The sequence below is a fragment of the Schistocerca gregaria genome, chromosome 2, assembly GCF_023897955.1.
Source record: "Schistocerca gregaria isolate iqSchGreg1 chromosome 2, iqSchGreg1.2, whole genome shotgun sequence".
NCBI lineage: Eukaryota > Metazoa > Arthropoda > Insecta > Orthoptera > Acrididae > Schistocerca > Schistocerca gregaria.
The window spans coordinates 748,981,368-749,002,404 of NC_064921.1; the positions used below are offsets into that span (position 1 = coordinate 748,981,368).

The following is a 21,037-nucleotide window of genomic DNA, read 5'->3' on the forward strand; positions in this document are numbered from 1 at the left end:
CCTCGTGCAAGATACACAACTATACACCTACATTGCTTAGGTCAGTGTGTTGTAGACCTTTGGATAAAGTTTTGTGGTGACGTATCATGGCTTTCCTGGCGCTGGAATATCCCCTCTGTAAGAATAAACATGGATTCCAACCATAATCTGAGACAGCTCGTCTTGTTCGTTCAAGATAATACCCCGAAACCGATAGCCCAGATTGGTGCAGTTTTTTTTTAATTTTATTTTATATTTTTTATTTATTTTTTAACGGAAGGCGTTCGATACAGTCTACATCTACATCTACATGGTTACTCTGTAACTCACTAGGGGTAAGGTAGATAATGCCTACAAGAAAATTAAAAAGACCTTTGGGAATAGGAGAACCACTTGTATAAACATCAAGAGCTCAGATGGAAACCCAGTTCTAAGCAAAGAAGGGAAAGCAGAAAGGTGGAGAGTCTATACAAGGGCGATGTACTTGAGGACAATATTATGGAAATGGAAGAGGATGTAGATGAAGGTGAAATGGGAGATATGATACTGCGTGAAGAGTTTGACAGAGCACTGAAAGACCTGAGTCGAAACAAGGCCCCCGGAGTAGACAACATTCCATTGGAACTACTGACGACCTTGGGAGAGCCAGTCCTGACAACACTCTATCATCTGGTGAGCAAGATGTATGAGACAGGCGAAATACCCTCAGACTTCAAGAAGAATATAATAATTCCAATCCCAAAGAAAGCAGGAGCTGACAGATGTGAAAACTACCGAACTATCAGTTATAGCTGCAAAATACTAACTCGAATTCTTTAAAAACGAATGGAAAAACTAGTATAAGCCGACCTTGGAGAAGATTAGTTTGGAATCCGTAGAAATGTTGGAACACGTGAGGCAATACTGACCCTACGACTTATCTTAGAAGCTAGATTAAGGAAGGGCAAACCTACGTTTCTAGCATTTGTAGACTTAGAGAAAGCTTCTAACAATGTTGACTGGAATACTCTCTTTCAAATTCTAAAGGTGGCAGGGGTAAAACACAGGGAGCGATAGGCTATTTACAATTTGTACAGAAACCAGATGGCAGTTATAAGAGTCGAGGGCCATGAAAGGGAAGCAGTGGTTGGGAAGGGAGTGAGACAGGGTTGTAGTCTCTCCCCGATGTTATTCAATCTGTATATTGAGCAAGCAGTAAGGAAACAAAAGAAAAATTTGGAGTAGGTGTTAAAATCGTTGGAGAAGAAATAAAAACTTTGAGGTTCGCCGATGACATCGTAATTCAGTCACAGACAGCAAAGGACTTGTAAGAGCAGCTGAACGGAATGGATAGTGTTTTGAAAGGAGGATATAAGATGAACTTCAACAAAAGCAGAACGAGGAACATAGAATGTAGTCGAATTAAGTTGGGGGATGCTGAAGCAATTAGATTGTGAAATGAGACACTTAAAGTAGTAAAGGAGTTTTGCTATTTGGGGAGCAAAATAACTGATGATGGTTGAAGTAGAGAGGATATAAAATGTAGACTGGCAATGGCAAGAAAAGCGTTTCTGAAGAAGAAAAATTTGTTAACATCGAGTACAGATTTAAATGTCAGGAAGTAGTTTCTGAAAGTATTTGTATGGAGTGTAGCCATGTATGGAAGTGAAACGTGGACGATAAATAGCTTAGACAAGAAGAGAATAGAAGCATTCGAAATGTGGTTCTACAGAAGAATGCTGAAGATTAGATGGGTAGATCACATAACTAATGATGAGGTATTGAATAGGATTAGGGAGAAGAGGAGCTTGTGGCACAACTTGACTAGAAGAATGGATCGGTTGGAAGGACATGTTCTGAAACATCGAGGGATCACCAATTTAGTATTGGAGGGCAGCGTTGAGGGTAAAAATCGTAGAGGGAGACCAAGAGATGAATACACTAAGCAGATTCAGAAGGATGTAGGCTACAGTAGGTATTGGGAGATGAAGAAGCTTGCACAGGATAGATTAGCATGGAGAGCTGCATCAAACCAGTCTCAGGACTGAAGACCACAACAACAACGTTTCGCATTCGTGGCATTATTTTCGGCTGAGAAAAACACATGCAGTGCATTACTTTCTGGACAATTCTCGTAGTATTGTGTAATTTTCTGCTTTAGAATGTAGAATGAATACTGTTCTTGATGCATTGTAAGTAACTCCTTTACGTATTTAAACTATTTGCTACATTATTTTAAAAATGGACGCAAACAGTCTCGACCATAAAAACATTCATTTCGGTGATAACCAGTTTCGGTCAGCATTTGACCATCCTCAGACCCTCATTCCATGACGGCTGGCAGTGGCGGTGAATGGTGCGGGTTTTGTAATTCCACAACACTCGCTCCATTCAGCGACACAGCCTGTGATCATGGTACGAGGGTTTGAGCATGGTCAAATACTGACCGAAACTGGTTACTATCGAGATAAATGTTTTTGTGGTCGAGACTGTTTGTGCCCATTTTAAAGTACATTTAACTAGGCCGCTGTTTCTCCATGAGAAATGTTCTCAAAAATTACTTATTTTCTACATTACTTCGATAGATACTATCGGCGCTAATTGAGTAAGTTATTAGCAAAGCAAGTCACAACCTACCTGATGCTCAACTAGCGTTCTTGATGAAAGAAATCGCTGATCTTTGTCACTAAAATGAACTGTGTAAAAAGTGCCTTCCACCTGACGATGATGATTTAACCTCGAAAAAACGTAGTGGATGAGATAAAAACTTTGTGACTGACGCAGAGTTATTTATGTACTTCTATCTTTTTCCGCTCCGCTAACTTTTTAATTTTCAGGCGAGGTTACTCGGTTGTCAGCACACTGGATTCATATTCGGCAGGGTGACGCTTGATCTGCAACCGCCATCCACATTTAGGGTTTCATAGTTTCCTTATATCGATCGTAGCAAATGCTGGGATAGTTCTTTTGCAGACTAATTGCCCTGTTTCTTATTTGTTTACCTACCTTAGTCCTCTCTGAGTATTTGCTCCGTGTCTAATGACACAGTCGTCGACGGGACATTAAACCCTAATTTCTACCACCTCCAATCCACTTGCTCATGAGTGTAATGACTTTCGGGGCGTATTTAAAAATGTATCGTTGTTCTTTCAACCACACACTTTGTTTGCTTAGAATATACACAGTTTGTTACTTTCCGTTGGAATTTTTGTTGCTAACTGTTAAGCGTTGTGAAATCAGCTTATGCTAAAATATATCAGTTGTGCCGTTGCTGCCTTCTGCTGATTATACAATCATAATTAATTGGTAGCTCTAGTATCAGGTGTTCTAAGAAGAGCAAGCAACAACATGAAGCGGCGCCGTTGTCATTTTGAACAGACTGTCCACAAGCTGAGGTTACAGATAAGATACGGAAAATCATAATAGCCCTTTGTTTCTGCTCAACGTGAGAAAGTGGCTGATCCAAGCAGAAAGCAGCATGAAACAGCGCGCTGTCTCTTCTGGAGTACAAAAGTACTTTCATTAGAACGATTAGCTCCCTGTCTCCGTAACCGAGGTCGCTAACGCACCATAGCGAAACCTGATGTGAAGGAGACTTTCATTACTTCCAAAGGAAGGAAAGATCGAGGCATGTTGTGTATTAGAAATGGTTGAAATGGCTCTGAGCACTATGGGACTTAACATCCCCTAGAACCTAGAACTACTTACACCTAACTAACCTAAGGGCATCACACACATCCATGCCCGAGGCAGGATTCGAACGTGCGACCATAGCGGTCTCGCGGTTCCAGACTGCAGCGCCTAGAACCGCTCGGCCACCCTGGCCGGCGTATTAGAAATATCTGTCATGTTGAGCTTACACAACACTGAAACACTCTGGACTCAGGATTATTCCTTCCTCAGAAACGAAGGGAAGGCATTCTGGAGTATCATAGAGAGATAAATGGCAACATCTATAAAAATCACGTTTTGTTAATAATTTTACAGTCTGCAACAGCGTCAGCTAGGCAGGTAGTCAAAATCATACCTGTGTGCTACGTAAAATATCTAGCGCTATTTAATACACTACTGGCCATTAAAATTGGTACACCACGAAGATGACGTGCTACAGACGCGAAATTTAACCGACAGGAAGAAGCTGCTGTGATATGCAATTGATTACCTTTTCAGAGCATTTACACAAGGGTGCGCCGGTGGCGACACCTACAATGTGCTGACATGAGGAAAGTTTCCAACCGATTTCTCATACACAGACAGCAGCTGACCGGCGTTGCCTGGTGAAACGTTGTCATGCCTCGTGTAAGGAGGAGAAATGCGTACCATCACGTTTCCGACTTTGATAAAGGTCGGATTGTAGCCTATCGCGATTGCGATTTATCGTATCGCGACATTGCTGCTCGCATTGGTCGAGACCCAATGACTGTTAGCAGAATATGGAATCGGTGGGTTCAGGAGGGTAATACGGAACGCTGTGCTGGATCCCAACGGCCTCGTATCACTAGCAGTCGAGATGACAGGCATCTTATCCGCATGGCTGTAAGGGATCGTGCAGCCACGTCTCTTTCCCTGAGTCAGCAGATGGGGACGTTTGCAAGACAACAACCATCTACACAAACAGTTCGACGACGTTTGCTGCAGCATGGACTATCAGCTCGGAGACCACGGCTGCGGTTACCCTTGACGCTGCATCACAGACAGGAGCGCCTGCGATGGTGTACTCAACGACGAACCTTGGTGCACGAATGGCAAAATGTCATTTTCTCGGATGAATCCAGGTTCTGTTTACAGCATCATGATGGTCACATCCGTGTTTGGCGACATCGCGGTGAACGCACAATGGAAGCGTGTATTCGTCATCGCCGCACTGGCGTGTCACCCGGCGTGATGGTAATGGTTGCAATTGGCTACACGTCTCGGTCACCTCGTGTTTGCATTGACGGCACTTTCAGATGTGTTACGACCCGTGGCTCTACCCTTCATTCGATCCCTGCAAAACCCTAGATTTCAGCAGGATAATGCACGACCGCATGTTGCAGGTACTGTAAGGGCCTTTCTGCATACAGAAAATGTTCGACTGCTGCCCTGGCCAGCACATTCTCCAGATCTCCCACCAACCGAAAACGTCTGCTCAATTGTGGCCGAGCAACTGGCTCGTCACAATACGCTAGTCACTACTGTTGATGAACTGTGGTATCGTGTTGAAGCTTCATAGGCAGGTGTACCTGTGCACGCCATCCAAGTTCTGTTTGACTCAATGCCCAGGCGTATCAAGGCCATTATCACGGCCAGAGGTGGTTGTTCTGGGTACTGATTTCTCAGGATCTATGCACCCAAATTGCGTGAAAATGTAATCACATGTCAGTTCCAGTATAATATATTTGTCCCATGAATACCCGTTTATCATCTGCATTTCTTCTTGGTGTAGCAATTTTAATGGCCAGTGATGTATATTGCAAAACGTCGCTCACAATAGCGTGATTTATCCGGGGCTCATAACTCGCGTTCCGTTGGTGACAAATGTAGGGTCAAGTGTTTTGAGAAGCCCACGGTGTAGGTACCATTTGTATGCCCAACAGAAGTATCGTCTTACTGTAACTATCCTACAGTACAGGGTAAAGTTCTAATATAACACACTTCGTCCAGCTTAGGGAAATTGAGCAAATCAGTTAGTTCTTTTTGCATTAGAAGTGGGTTAGTTCTTTTTGCATTAGACGTGGTTTACGGTGTGCCTTAAGGTTCGTGTGGAAGCACTATGACAGGTTCCAGAGAAAACCAGAAAACATTATTTTTAGCTGCCTAACCCGAGTTGCAGATACCAAGACGGCTTGCACAGCGAATGACTAAAAATTTTACAATGTATTTCTAAGATCCTTATCTCGAACAACCTCGGTAATTTTCTTGGTATCGTTTCCGAGATAGAGAGGTCCAATGTTATCCTACTTGTACATGTAAAATACCCATTGAAAGCCGGTGTGAGGCGAAAACGCAGTTTATAAAGTAATGTAACACGGGGAATTGGTTTAAAGTGTCTCAGGTATCATCTGAATGGTTCTAAGAACACCATGTTGTTGTAGTACTAAAACACATCCAAGCTGTTGGTGCACTTGAAATCCGGTATGAGGTGTAGAATCACTTCAATTACACGTAAGTGAACTATCAACATTTTACTGACCCATAAATTTCTTTTCATGTGAGTGACATACCCTACTGCAACAGGGAAGAGAAAGGAATTAGCGGAAAAACGCTCCTTTCGGAACACAGAAAGGGTGAATATTACTTTTGTTTAAAAGACTCAAAAGAGGAGTACCAGCTGAATCATTCTACCTTCACCAGAAAGTTTAAAAATTTCCTCAAAAATTTTGTCATGCAAACATATTCGCACTTCCTTATGCTGAGAGAGGAGGAGACAATGGCTGTGGGAAAGAGACGGAAAATTAATAAATACGTAAGATAGAACACGGTGATTGTGCTATAGGAAAAGCGAAGGAGATAATGGCAGTATGAGAGAAAGAGAGGGACAGAGTAGCAGAAGAACATAGTCGACAGTGACAGAAAAGTGCAACGAATAAAGTTAAGAAGATAGTGCTAGTGGAAAGGAATTATGAGAGGAAGAAAGTGGAAATGCGTGCGAGCCAGTGATAATGTGGGACAGAATCTATGGCAATGAAAACGAGGAAGAGACAGTGAGAGTGAGAAGAGACAGCAGGATTGTGAGTGAATGAATGAGATAGTAGCAGTAAGAGAGAGAGCAAGAGGGAGACTGTGAGAACGAGAGGAGACAGTGGTAGTAGGACAGAACGAAGGAGACTGTGGCTGTGAGACAGCAGGCAATGACAGTTACAGAAACACAAAGAGATATTGACAATGAGTTGGGTGGAACGAGTGAGTGAGAATGGACAAGTGGGAGTGGATAGGTATGGGCGACCTATAGGGATGGACTCGTGGGTGTGAACGATTTACATTTAGGGGAGATCGTAGTTGTGGGAGGTCAGCTGTGTGTTAAAAAGAGCGCTAAAATATTCTCTAGCCAAAGTATTTGGGAAAATTTTTGAAGGTGTTGAGGCAGGTAGAATGAGGCAGCCGCTACCTCACTTTTCAGAGTCTTTTAATAAAAAGGAGCATATTCGTCTTTTTTGTCCTTCGATAGGAGCGTTTTTCCGCTGGTAAAGAAATAAATACAAGTTCTCAAAACCAGACTTAGAGCCTACAACCGAACGGGGTGACGCAGTGATTAAGACTCCGGGGGACAGTGGCTCAGATGTCCCTCATGACAGCGGGAATTAGGTTTCCTGTGGCTTTCTGAAGTCAGTTGGCGCAAATGCAGGGATGGTTCCCTTGAAAATGACACGGCCAATTTCTTCCCCTGTCCTCTTCCATACGAGCTTGTGCTCTGTCCGTAATGACTTCATCGTTGACGGGAAGTTAAAATCTAATACAGCCTTCCTTCTCTCGCGTCTACGTTCTCCTGACGAATCCCCCCACAGTGTCTACATGGTGATACATTCACTGGGCGGTGACATTAAGCAACATGATTCCCTACTGCCCTTCTGGACAGGGGAAGGATACGTACTGTGTTTAATCCTCTCTCTTTTCTCTCGCGAACGGGACACTACACTTCTCATGATTTCACACACAACACTCACACAAAGCGAAAGATAGATACCAACGACCGGGATGCGAGAATACATTTTAAATTAGGATCCTAGAACTACACGTACTTCGGTTTCTTCTAACCAGCAGTATCAGAGAAATTAGCTTTTAATCTGCTCTCCAAGCATTCTACAGCTGATAACAATGTTCTCAATCTAAGAAATTGCAATTTCGTTGAGATTTGTGGAGAAACATTCATTTCTTATCTGTTAATGATATACGCTCCTGGAAATTGAAATAAGAACACCGTGAATTCATTGTCCCAGGAAGAGGAAACTTTATTGACACATTCCTGGGGTCAGATACATCACATGATCACACTGACAGAACCACAGGCACATAGACACAGGCAACAGAGCATGCACAATACCGGCACTAGTACAGTGTATATCCACCTTTCGCAGCAATGCAGGCTGCTATTCTCCCATGGAGACGATCGTAGAGATGTTGGATGTACTCCTGTGGAACGGCTTGCCATGCCATTTCCACCTGGCGCCTCAGTTGGACCAGCGTTCGTGCTGGACGTGCACACCGCGTGAGACGACGCTTCATCCAGTCCCAAACATGCACAATGGGGGACACATCCGGAGATATTGCTGGCCAAGGTAGTTGACTTACACCTTCTAGAGCACGTTGGGTGACACGGGATACATGCGGACGTGCATTGTCCTGTTGGAACAGCAAGTTCCCTTGCCGGTCTAGGAATGATAGAACGATGGGTTCGATGACGGTTTGGATGTACCGTGCACTATTCAGTGTCGCCTCGACGATCACCAGAGGTGTACGGCCAGTGTAGGAGATCGCTCCCCACACCATGATGCCGGGTGTTGGTCCTGTGTGCCTCGGTCGTATGCAGTCCTGATTGTGGCGCTCACCTGCACGGCGCCAAACACGCATACGACCATCATTGGCACCAAGGCAGAAGCGACTCTCATCGCTGAAGACGACACGTCTCCATTCGTCCCTCCATTCACGCCTGTCGCGACACCACTGGAGGCGGGCTGCACGATGTTGGGGCGTGAGCGGAAGACGGCCTAACGGTGTGCGGGACCGTAGCCCAGCTTCATGGAGACGGTTGCGAATGGTCCTCGCCGATACCCCAGGAGCAACAGTGTCCCTAATTTGCTGGGAAGTGGCGGTGCGGTCCCCTACGGCACTGCGTAGGATCCTACGGTCTTGGCGTGCATCCGTGCATCGCTGCGGTCCGGTCCCAGGTCGACGGGCACGTGCACCTTCCGCCGACCACTGGCGACAACATCGATGTACTGTGGAGACCTCACGCCCCACGTGTTGAGCAATTCGGCGGTACGTCCACCCGGCCTCCCGCATGCCCACTATACGCCCTCGCTCAAAGTCCGTCAACTGCACATACGGTTCACGTCCACGCTGTTGCGGCATGCTACCAGTGTTAAAGACTGCGATGGAGCTCCGTATGCCACGGCAAACTGGCTGACACTGACGGCGGCGGTGCACAAATGCTGCGCAGCTAGCGCCATTCGACGGCCAACACCGCGGTTCCTGGTGTGTCCGCTGTGCCGTGCGTGTGATCATTGCTTGTACAGCCCTCTCGCAGTGTCCGGAGCAAGTATGGTGGGTCTGACACACCGGTGTCAATGTGTTCTTTTTTCCATTTCCAGGAGTGTAGAAGAAGTTAGTGATGACTTGAAGTAGCGGCGGTTTCTACGGATAAATACTGTATATCATCAAAAAACGCTGCCAAAAAAGTGCACAGTGAGATTATCTGTCCAGTCGTAGACATTCTTCGCATGTTGTCGGCTCATATACTTCTCTTACAAATTTTATTTAACCTGGACATGAAAAAACGGTAAAGAAAATCAAGAAGAAAGTTGCGAAAGGAATTAAAGTGCAGGGAGAAGATATTTCAACTTTAAGATTTTCCGATAACAATGTGGTCCTAGAGACTGCAGATGAGTTGGAATATCAGTTGCACGGAATCGATATTGTAAGAGGTTATAAGATGAATTTAAAGAAAAGTAAAACGAGGGAAAAGGAATATGGTTGAATTAGATCACGTGATGCTTAGGGAAGCAGATTAGGCCATGAGAAACAAAAGGAAGCTTACGAGTTTCCCTATTTAGGAAGGAAAATAACGGACGCCGGCAGAAGTCACGAGGATGTAGAACACAGACCGACAATAGTGAGATAACTTTTCTGAAAAGACAAATATTTTAGATCTGATATGAACTTAGGTGTCAGGAGGTTTTTCTTGAAAGTGTTAGTCTGGGCTGCAGCCTGATGTGAAGTGTAGCATGGACGAGATACGTTACAGATAAATAAAAAAGAGAGGAGAAGCTTCTTGAAATGTGGTATTACAGAAAAGTGCTGATTGATAGGACACACCCTGAGGCATCCAGGAAGAGTCAGTTTGATAATGGAGGGCTGTAGCCGGCCGGTGTGGCAGAGCGGATCTAGGCGCTTCCGTCTGGAACTGCATGACCGCTACGGTTGCAGGTTCGAATCCTGCCTCGGGCATGGATGTGTGTGATGTCCTTAGGTTAATTAGGTTTAAGTAGTTCTAAGTTCTAGGGGACTGATGACCTCAGATGATAAGTCCGATAGTGCTCAGAGCCATCTGAACCATTTTGGAGGGCTGCATGGAGAGTAAAAGTTGTAATGTTGTTTGTGGTGGGAGGGGGGGGGGGGGGTAGGCGGGAACGAGTAAATAAGAGTAAGCGGGTTCAAGTTAATATAGATTCCAATAGCTATTCAGAGACGAAGAAACTCGCAGAAGATGGACTAGCATGGGGAGCTGCATCAGCCAGACGTTTCACTGAAGAGTGAAAGAAGAGCATTCACAAACTGAGACGACTGTCAATTTTAGTTTATCATTACTGCTACAATGGCATGTATCCTTTCTACACCTGTTAGTAGGAAAGGGGCTAATTGTTACAGCTATACAACAGATAGTTTACAGAGAGAGAATTAGATATGTATTAGAATTCTAAACACATCTTCTTTCTTTTTGACAAATTACAGGGTAGAAAAAAACTAATGACTGAATCTACGTCTAAACCATAAGTGAAAAATTAGGTCTTGTATCGTTAAAACTACACCAAACAAACAGAAATGAATAAATATTTTTTGTGTAAAGTTCGATGAATAAATTATAAAGATTTTGTACAAGAATGTTTGTTTTCTTTTTCGTTACCCCGCCAAAACTCCTAAAAAGTCTCCTTTTTATAAAGATTTACATCTGTTTTTTGGATGATGATCTTGAGAAGTAGTGGAATGTGGGTAGTTTGGTTCATTGAAAAGCCTGATTTCACACCGGCCCGTTGTGGCGATCTCTACGGTCGCAGGTTCGAATCCTGCCTCGGGCATGGATGTGTGTGATATCCTTAGGTTAGTTAGGTTTTAGTAGTTCTGAGTTCTAGGGTACTGATGACCTCAGATGTTAAGTCCCATAGTGCTCAGAGCCATTTGAACCATTTTGACACTGGCCACAAATTTTCATTGTTGCGCCACAGCACTGTGACTGATGCATCCCGAAAACCCAGGGGACGGTGAGAGATGTTTCAATTCTGATAAGTAAAGTTCATTCTGCGTACCCCAGAGCCGCCATTTTTCTCTGACAGTTCGTTCTACGAACCACAGAACCAACATTTACTACGGAAGTTCGATATCTCACCCCTTATGCACCAACTTGTTTCTGTAGTTAATTCTTCGTACCCTACTCGTGGCTAAAATTACTGAAGTTCCATCTATGAATTCCACTAACTTCCAGCAACAGAGGTGTCAAATTTAGGAAGAAAACAGTCTCGAAACTCACTGCAAGCACGAATTACATATTTCAGCTTCTCACTTACTTCTGGCGACGCAGTTGTGGAGAAGAACAAACCCAGCACAGGAAAAACGAGGAGGCTGCAGGATAAGTTGACCACTTCACCGCTAGAGATCACGATATCCAAAATACTCGAAGAATAACAAACACATAACGGCTTCTTCTGAGTTGCCACTGATGGAAAATACACCACTTCTGGAAACTGCTTCATTTCCCAAATGGGGCGTAGTGGTAATTTTTTAAGAATAATTTCTACGTAAATACTGCTTTTATACGATTGTTGTAAACTGATTTTAGAAATTAATTAGTGATGTGTTCCACCTAACTAAAATGTGTTTTGTACACTGGGACTTGTCAGGGCGTGGAATTGTAAATAATAAGTATCAGGAGTAGGTGGTCTACCAAAGCTGCCTGGAAGCAAAACAAAACGGCTGCGTGAGATCCGCTCTGACGTTCCTCGGCTGTTGATTGAGAGTAAGTGGTCTGGGGACACGCCACGCTCTCTGCTGGCTGGTTATAAGACGCCTCCGCGGGCAGCAGAGAGCCAGATGCTATCCGGCAAAACTTTCCAGGGAGAACACTTAACCATACGCCACGTGCGCCTTGCCGAAGAGGGAAATAGACTGGCGAGCGGTTGAGTGTTGAGTATGCTACCATAATCTAGACGCAGACAAATTAAAAGGAACAGCATTTAGACTATTTAGCGTGTAACAGACAGTCCTGGTTTCTTTTGTTTATTTATTAATTCCCCCCATGAACCATGGACCTTGCCGTTGTTGGGGAGGCTTGCGTGGCTCAACGATACAGATAGCCGTGCCGTAGGTGCAACCACAACGGAGGGGTATCTGTTGAGAGGCCAGACAAACGTCTGGCTCCTGAAGAGGGGCAGCAACCGTTTCAGTAGTTGCAGGGGCAACAGTCTGGATGATTGACTGATCTGGCCTTGTAACGCTAACCAAAATGGCCTTGCTGTTGTGGCACTGCGAACAGCTGAAAGCAAGGGTAAACTACAGCTGTAATTTTTCCCGAGGGCATGCAGCTTTACTGTAGGATTAAATGATGATGGCATCCTCTTGCGTAAAATATTCCGAGGGTAAAATAGTCCCCCATTCGGATCCCCGGACGGGGACTACTCAGGAGGACGTCGTTATCAGGAGAAAGAAAACTGGCGTTCTACGGATCGGAGTGTAGAATGTCAGATCCCTTAATCGGGCAGGTAGGTTAGAAAATTTAAAAGGGAAATTGATAGGTTAAAGTTAGATATAGTGGGAATCAGTGAAGTTAGGTGGCAGGAGGAACAAGACTTTTGTTCAGGTGAATACAGAGTCATAAATACAAAATCAAATAGGGGTAATGCAGGAGTAGGTTCAATAATGCATAAAAAATAGGAGTACGGGTAAGCTACTATAAACATCATAGTGAACGCATTATTGTGGCCAAGATAGATACGAAGCCCACGCCTACTACAGTAGTACAAGTTTATATGTTAACTAGCTCTGCAGATGACGAAGAAATTGATGAAATGTATGATGAGATAAAAGAAATTATTCAGGTAGTGAAGGGAGACGAACATTTAATAGTCATGGGTGAGTGGAATTCGAGAGTAGGAATAAGGGAGAGAAGGAAACGTAGTAGGTGAATATGGACTGGGGGTAAGAAATGAAAGAGGAAGCCACCTGGTAGAATTTTGCACAGAGCACAACTTAATCATAGCTAACACTTGGTTCAAGAATCATGAAAGAAGGCTGTATACATGGAAGAACCCTGGAGATAGTAGAAGATATCAGATAGATTATATAATGGTAAGACAGAGATTTATGAACCAGGTTTTAAATAGTAAGACATTTCCAGGGGCAGATGTGGACTCTGACCACAATCTATTGGTTATGAATTGTAGATTAAAACTGAAGAAACTGCAAAAATGTGGGAATTTAAAGAGATGGGACCTGGATAAACTGAAAGAACCAGAGGTTGTACAGGGCTTCAGGGAGAGCATAAGGGAACAATTGACAGGAATGGGGGAAAGAAATACAGTAGAAGAAGAATGGGTAGCTTTGAGGGATGAAATAGTGAAGGCAGCAGAGTAACAAGTAGGTAAAAAGAAGAGGGCTAGTAGAAACCCTTGGGTAACAGAAGAAATATTGAAGTTAATTGATGAAAGGAGGAAATACAAAAATGCAGTAAATGAAGCAGGCAAAAAGGAATACAAACGTCTCAAAAATGAGATCGACAGGAAGTGCAAAATGGCTAAGCATGGATAGCTAGAGGACAAATGTAAGGATGTAGAAGCTTATCTCTATAGGGGTAAGATAGATACTGCCTACAGGAAAATTAAAGAGACCTTTGGAGAAAAGAGGACCACTTGCAAGAGTATCAAGACCATTGATGGAAACCCAGTTCTAAGCAAAGAAGGCAAAGCAGAAAGGTGGAAGGAGTATATAGAGAGTCCATACAAGGGCGATGTACTTGAGGACAATATTATGGAAATGGAAGAGGATGTAGATGAAGATCAAAGGGGTGATATGATACTGCGCGAAGAGTTTGACAGAGCACAGAAAGACCTGAGTCGAAACAAGGCCCCGGGAGTAGACAACATTCCATTAGAACTACTGACAGCGTTGGGAGAACCAGTCCTGACAAAACTCTATCATCTGGTGAGCAAGATGTATAAGATAGGCAAAATACCTTCAGACTTCATGAAGAATATAATAATCCCAATCCCAAAGAAGGCAGGTGTTGACATATGTGAAAATTACCGAAAAATCAGTTTAATAAGTCACAGCTGCAAAATACTAACGTGAATTCTTTACAGACGAATGGAAAAACTGACAGAAGCCGACCTTGGGGAAGATCAGTTTGGATTCCGTAGAAATGTTGGAACACGTGAGGCAATACTGACCCTACGACTTATCTTAGAAGCTAGATTAAGGAAGGGCAAACCTACGTTTCTAGTATTTGTAGACTTAGAGAAAGCTGTTGACAATGTTGATTGGAATACTCTCTTGAAAATTCTGAAGGTGGCAGGGGTAAAATACAGGGAGCGAAAGGCTATTTACAGAAACCAGATGTTAGTTATAAGAGCCGAAGGGTACGAAAGGGAAGCAGTGGTTGGGAAGGGAGTGAGACAGTGCTGTAGCCTATCGCCTGTGTTATTCAATCTGTATATTGTGCAAGCAGTAAAGAAAACAAAAGAAAAGTTCGGAGCAGGTATTAAAATCTATGGAGAAGAAATAAAAACTCTGAGGTTCGCCGATGACATTGTAATTCTGTCAGAGACAACAAAGGACTTGGAAGAGCAGTTGAACGGAATGGACAGTGTCTTGAAAGGAGGGTATAAGATGAACATCAACAAAAGCAAAACGAGGATAATGGAATGCAGTCGAATTAAGTCGGGTGATGTTGAGGGAATTAGATTAGGAAATGAGACACTTAAGGTAGTAAAGGGGTTTTGCTATTTGGGGAGCAAAGTAACTGATGATGGTCGAAGTAGAGAGAATATAAAATGTAGACTGGCAATGGCAAGGAAAGCGTTTCTGAAGAAGAGAAATTTGTTAACATCGAGTATAGATTTAAGTGTCATGAAGCCGTTTCTGAAAGTATTTGTATGGAGTGTAGCCATGTATGGAAGTGAAATGTGGACGATAAATAGTTTGGACAAGAAGAGAATAGAAGCTTTCGAAATGTGGTGCTACAGAAGAATGCTGAAGATTGGATGCATACATCACATAACTAATGAGGAGGTATTGAATAGAATTGGGGAGAAGAGAAGCTAGTGGCATAGCTTGACTAGAAGAATGGATCGTTTGGTAGGACATGTTCTGAGACATCGAGGGATCACCAATTTAGTATTGGAGGGGTGTGTGGAGGGTAAAAATCGGAGACCAAGAGATGAATACACTAGGCAGATTCAGAAGGACGTAGGTTGCAGTAAGTACTGGGAGATGAAGAAGCTTGCACAGGATAGAATAGCATGGAAAGCTGCATCAAACCAGTCTCAGGAGTGAAGAGCACAACAACAACAACAATTTATTAATTATGGCACTATTCTACAGGGTGTTTGAAAAAGAATTCCGTAGTATTAAGTATAAATTTAATTGGGAAATTAATGAAAAATTACATCAATGAGTACATAAAATGAAAAAGAATTTCTTCAAGTTTTGTGATTCTTGAGTTTCTCCCGGCGTATTTGATAATCAAAATATCCACGGGTGTACTGCCGGTCTATAGTGTCCAACGGGCACAATATTTCGGCGATCAAACATGTCGCCATTATCAGGTGAACGTCAGTTCACCTGATGATAGCGACATGTTTGATCGCCGAAATATTGTGCCCGTTGGACACTATAGACCGGCAGTACACCCGTGGATATTTTGATCTTCAAGTTTTGTTTAATGTTAGTAGACGCCAGCGTAGGATCAATTTGTTGCCCTGCACATGTCGAGACGATATTCATTTTGTCGTCACGTACTCACCAACATTTCAGGTGTAACTGTCCCAACCGCCGCGACGATTCTTTCCCATAAATGATTAATATCTCTAATCTTTTCACTGTACAAAATATTTTTTATGTAGCCCCAAAAGAAAAAGTCCAGTGGGGTTATGTCTGGGCTTCGTTGTGGCCAAGGTATTACGTCAGCCCTTCGGTTCAACCTTCCTGGAAAGCGAGTGTCAAGGGCCGCACGCACATGGTTTCTGCAATGAATGGCGGGGAGGAGAGGGGGGGGGGGGGAGGCAACTCGTTGGAAAAACGCACGAAACACGGATCTGTTCAACAACATCTTCAGAAGTTCTCGGTCTACCTTTTAAAAGACTTTAGCCAAATGACGGATAGTTTTTGCTGTAGGTGGTTCACCACCGTACTAAAGTCTAAAATTACGTTGCACTGTTATAACTGACTCAGTTTTCACAAGCCAAATAACACACTGCGCTTTCTGTTGCGGAGTACAAATCGTTGCTGAGTTGCTCTGCACTGCACGCACGCCTGGACTGAACTGAGGGAACAGAGGGGGGAGTTGATGACTCAAACATTACAAGAATACTGTACGTCACTTTGTACAGAGCCTATGAAACATAAAAACTATAGAGTTCTTTTTCAAGTACCCTGTATATTGCAGTTGTAATTTTGTATCCTGTGTTTGTCTTTATCTACATCTACATCTACATGCACACACCGCACGCCCCCGCACGATGCGTGGCTTGTACTACTAGTCACTTCCTTTCCTGCTCCACTCGCAGACAGAACGAGGGAAAAATGACTGCCTATATGCTTTTGTATGAGCCATAATTTCTCTGTTCCTACCTTATATTCGTGGTTGTTATGCGAAATGTACGTTGGCGGCAACAGAATAGGTCTGCAGTCTGCTTCATATGCCAGTCCTCTAAATGTTGGCTCTCGAAAAGAATGTCACCGTCCCTCCAGAGATTACAGTTTAAGTTCCCGGAGCATCTCCGGAATACTTGCGTGTTGTTCGAACCTCCCGGTAAGAAATCTAGCAGCCCGACTCTGAACTGCCTCGATCATCTCCTTCAATCGTACCTGCTGCGGATCCCGAACAGTCGAGCAGTACTCGAGAATAGATCAGTTTTGAGCAACATATTATTGACTCAGGGGGAAACGTGATAAAAAAAAAAAACGAAAATTCGGCCAACACGTGGCGCTGTAACCTTCAGACATTGCCTACGAACAGATCTGCGGCACACGGCTCTTAATCAATTTGCATCCGAGGCACTCAACATGGTTGTTTCTACAAAGGGTCGCGAGCTGCTGGTAAAGCTCTTTTACAAGAACGGTGACTGTGCGCCAATAGCCCTGCAGAAGTTCCGCACGCTCAAGGGTATGAAAAAAGGCATTGGTCCGATGGCTGCTAAGAGTCTGAAGAAAATGATTACAAAATTCGAAAAGACAGGTGCTTCTGAAGTACAACGTGGCAGAGAGTGAAAAGCACTTGATCCGACAACTATTGAAGATCTGACCACAGCATTCCACGAGAGGTCGAGTGGAGATATGCAAACATGCAGAGTACGAGGATTTGCACGAACGATGGACGTGCCTGTGAGCACGGTACATAAAATCCTACGAAACACCCTGTGTTGTTATCCATACAAAATCACCCATGTTCAGTCAAGAGTTACTTCCTCCTGAGCTGCCAGCAAGATAAACGTTCGTTCTGGAATTTCTTGTTCGCATGGAAGTGGAGAACGAATGGCCATCGAACATTCTGTGGATAGACGAAGCCCATTTACATCTCCAAGGACATTGCAATACGCAGAATTGCAGAATATGGGCAAAGGAAAATCAGCACGCACATCAACCGGCACCGCTTCATTCTGCAAAGGTTGCTGTGTGGTGCGCGTTGGCGTTATCGTTTATAGCAGGCCCGTATTTTTTCAAGGATGTGAATCCAATGGGTCGTTTTAGCTGTACCGTCACTGGTAAACGCTGTAAGAGTCTTTTTCGCACTAAAGTCACTCCAATCCTTCAATATAGTGGATGTGTGGGTAGGATCACTTTTGTGGAAGATGGTGCTCCTCCGCACATTGCACAGCCAAAGAAGCTGCTTCTGTACAGGTGTTTGGGAAATATAGAATTATCAGCTGTCATCTCCCCACAGCCTGGTCGTCGAGATCACATGATCTTACTGGACTCGCATTCGGGAGGACGATGGTTCAATCCCGTCTCCGGCCATCCTGATTTAGGTTTTCCGTGATTTTCCTAAATCGTTTCAGGCAAATGCCGGGATGGTTCCTTGGAAAGGGCACGGCCGATTTCCTTCTCAATCCTTCCCTAACCCGAGCTTGCGCTCCGTCTCTAATGACCTCGTTGTCGACGGGACGTTAAACACTAACCACCACCACCACATGATCTTACTCCGTGCGACTTCTGGCTGTGGGGTTATCTGAAAGATGTTATGTTCAGTGCTCCAAAATGAACATGGATGAATTGAAGGCCCGCATTGCGCAACGCATTCTGAACGTGACTCCGATCTGTTGTCGAACATGCTGTTTCCCTATTTCAAAAAAATGCCACTGAGCACTGAGGGACTTAACATCTGAGGTCATCAGTCCCCTAGAACTTAGAACTACTAAAACCTAACTAACCTAAGGACATCACACACATCCATGCCCGAGGCAGGATTCGAACCTGCGACCGTAGCGGCCTCGCGGTTCCAGACTGAAGTCCCTAGAACTGCTCGGCCACAGCGGCCGGCTTTCCCGATTTCACCTTGTGGTAGAAAACCGTGGACAGCACATTAAACAACGCAGCCACAAATCGATGTCATTTGGATTTTTATGCGGTATTTGGCTACATGACACTTAAAAACCGATGTCATTTTAACTTTTTTTTGCTGTTTATGGCCTCAGAACAGTTAAAAACTGATTTCTCCCATATGATGTTGTATGACCCTGTCTTTGTTGATGGGCTTAACTAACTGCCAAACTTGTGAAATCATGCATACTGAACAGATCAGTTAGTGTGATGTGCAACACAAACCATAGCCGTCGTACTACGATTCACCTGCCATTTGTAGCTGTAGTGTCCCTTAGGCGATTTTTACGGACAGTGCGTGTGCAGTGAATGACATAAAATAGGCAAAACTTAAAAGGCATTTGTGAAGAACTATATTAGTAATATTTATGAAAACCTGTAACGTAAATACTCTTATGCGAAAAGGACTTTATCGCTGATGATTAATATCGTAATGAAAAATCTATCGAAATCAAATATTTGTATCTTTGTGTAATTATATACATACGATGGACAGAACAAATATTTTTTCTACTTCTTTTGTTCGTTTGAGATTGTGGGTAGCGCTTAACGCTTTCAGATGTTCGTACTGTTTTCTCTCCTAGACGATGTTAAGGTGTGTATGTAAAGTATTACGTAAATTATATGTATAAAAACTAATTATTGTTATTATTTCAAGGTAATATAAGCACCTTATCTCAATGTTTCACTTAAAGAGAAAGGTTAATTATAGTATTTTTCAGCTGCTACGACGCCCAAAGCCTTTACCGCTGACGGGCAACAATTGGCCGCCATTACGCGGCAGATTCAAATATTAAGTTATTTTGCAGATTTCATTCATAGCAGTGGCTACTAAATCATTTTAAGTCATTATTTACTTTGAATTTGAGGATTTCAGTAATCCGCATTCACAAGAGTTCAGATATTTTCAGGGATATCAGTTAAGGCAGATCAGTGAACTCTGGCCTGAACTCCATTTCGTGAAATTATTAACTTGTAGGGAGCCTGGCGCTCATCTAAAATAAAATCAAGGATTTATTTGGCCTCATACAAAGTATTCAGCTCATATTGGCCCCGCCTACGTAATGAAAATAATTAATGTTAAAGTCTCATCTTACGTAGTTTAAAGTAAGGGACCAAACTATAGCCGGCCCCATTTACGTTACAGCGCCATCTATTGGTAAAATTTCGTTAAATTTATTTTTCTCCATGAAGTTTCCCCTGTGTCAATACTGTGCTGTTCAAATTTGATGTCATTCTGATCAGTGGTACTCTTTTTACAGCGTTTTGAAACGGGATCTTTAATTATGGACGTCCTGTATATGAGCTATTTAATTTGTTTATGATAACTGTTTTTAAAGTAACTTCCGTGCCCAATGAGCTGGTTCAACAATTCCTAAAGGCCTTCAGTCTTAAATTGTAAAAGTAGCCATCACTATCAAGCCAGCCGCGGTGGCCGTGCGGTTCTAGGCGCTGCAGTCCAGAACCGCGGGACTGCTATGGTCGCAGGTTTGAAACCTGCCTCGGGCATGGATGTGTGTGATGTCCTTAGGTTAGTCAGCTTTAAGCAGTTCTAAGTTCTAGGGGACTGATGACCTAAGATGTTAAGTTCCATAGTGCTCAGAGCCATTTGAACCATCACTATCAAAATAAATGACTCAATTCCTCCGCAATAAACCTGGTACGAATTTCCATATTTTCTAACTTATTTGTGGTGTCTGTAGATTGATCTTGTTGTGACCTCGCATTCAGTATCCCGATGCTGAATTATTATTTTGAGTGAAATATTGTTTCATGTGCTACTTACAACAGCTATTTTAACAGTTTTGGTGGGATTAGATTGTGAAAAATTATACTGCTAAGTGATATTGCGTCGTGACACGTTTACATTTTCGTATTCTGTTATTTCATTCCCAGCAGTTGCAGTACAAATTATAGTAAATGCCTTTCTCAAAATTTGGTAGGAAATGTGTGTCTTCAAGTCAAAGCAGTTCAATTTTGAATCAAGTATGGAAATTTTCACTTCGTGCTCGCGACGCATATACGTTATAACAGAGATGTTTGTCTCAATTACCAGAAACAAGTTGGAATGCGTAACTTATTGCGCACTGGAATTGCCCATAATGGACTGGGACCTTATTGTTTAGTAACACTCGGCGCTCTTACCGTTTCACACTGGCAGTGACTCCGTTACTACGTTTTCATAATTGCCACACGTTTAAATTATTAAAGTTTAATAAAATTGGAAACTGTCATTTTCGGCAGTAGATTTACATTTTCCCAATTCGTTTCTGTTAATTTTCGGAACAAATAGTCGTACTGACCAACTATTAGACTTGCGATCATGTTGTTGTTGCTTTTGCTATTTTGGGCTTCAGTC

General features: G+C 43.2%; 1 protein-coding gene across 3 annotated transcripts in view; it reads right to left on the reverse strand.

Moving 5' to 3' along the window:
* LOC126334926 (glutamyl aminopeptidase-like) overlaps positions 1-21,037 on the reverse strand; it is a 431,383-nt gene that overhangs the window by 185,553 nt on the left and 224,793 nt on the right. The window lies entirely within an intron of this gene.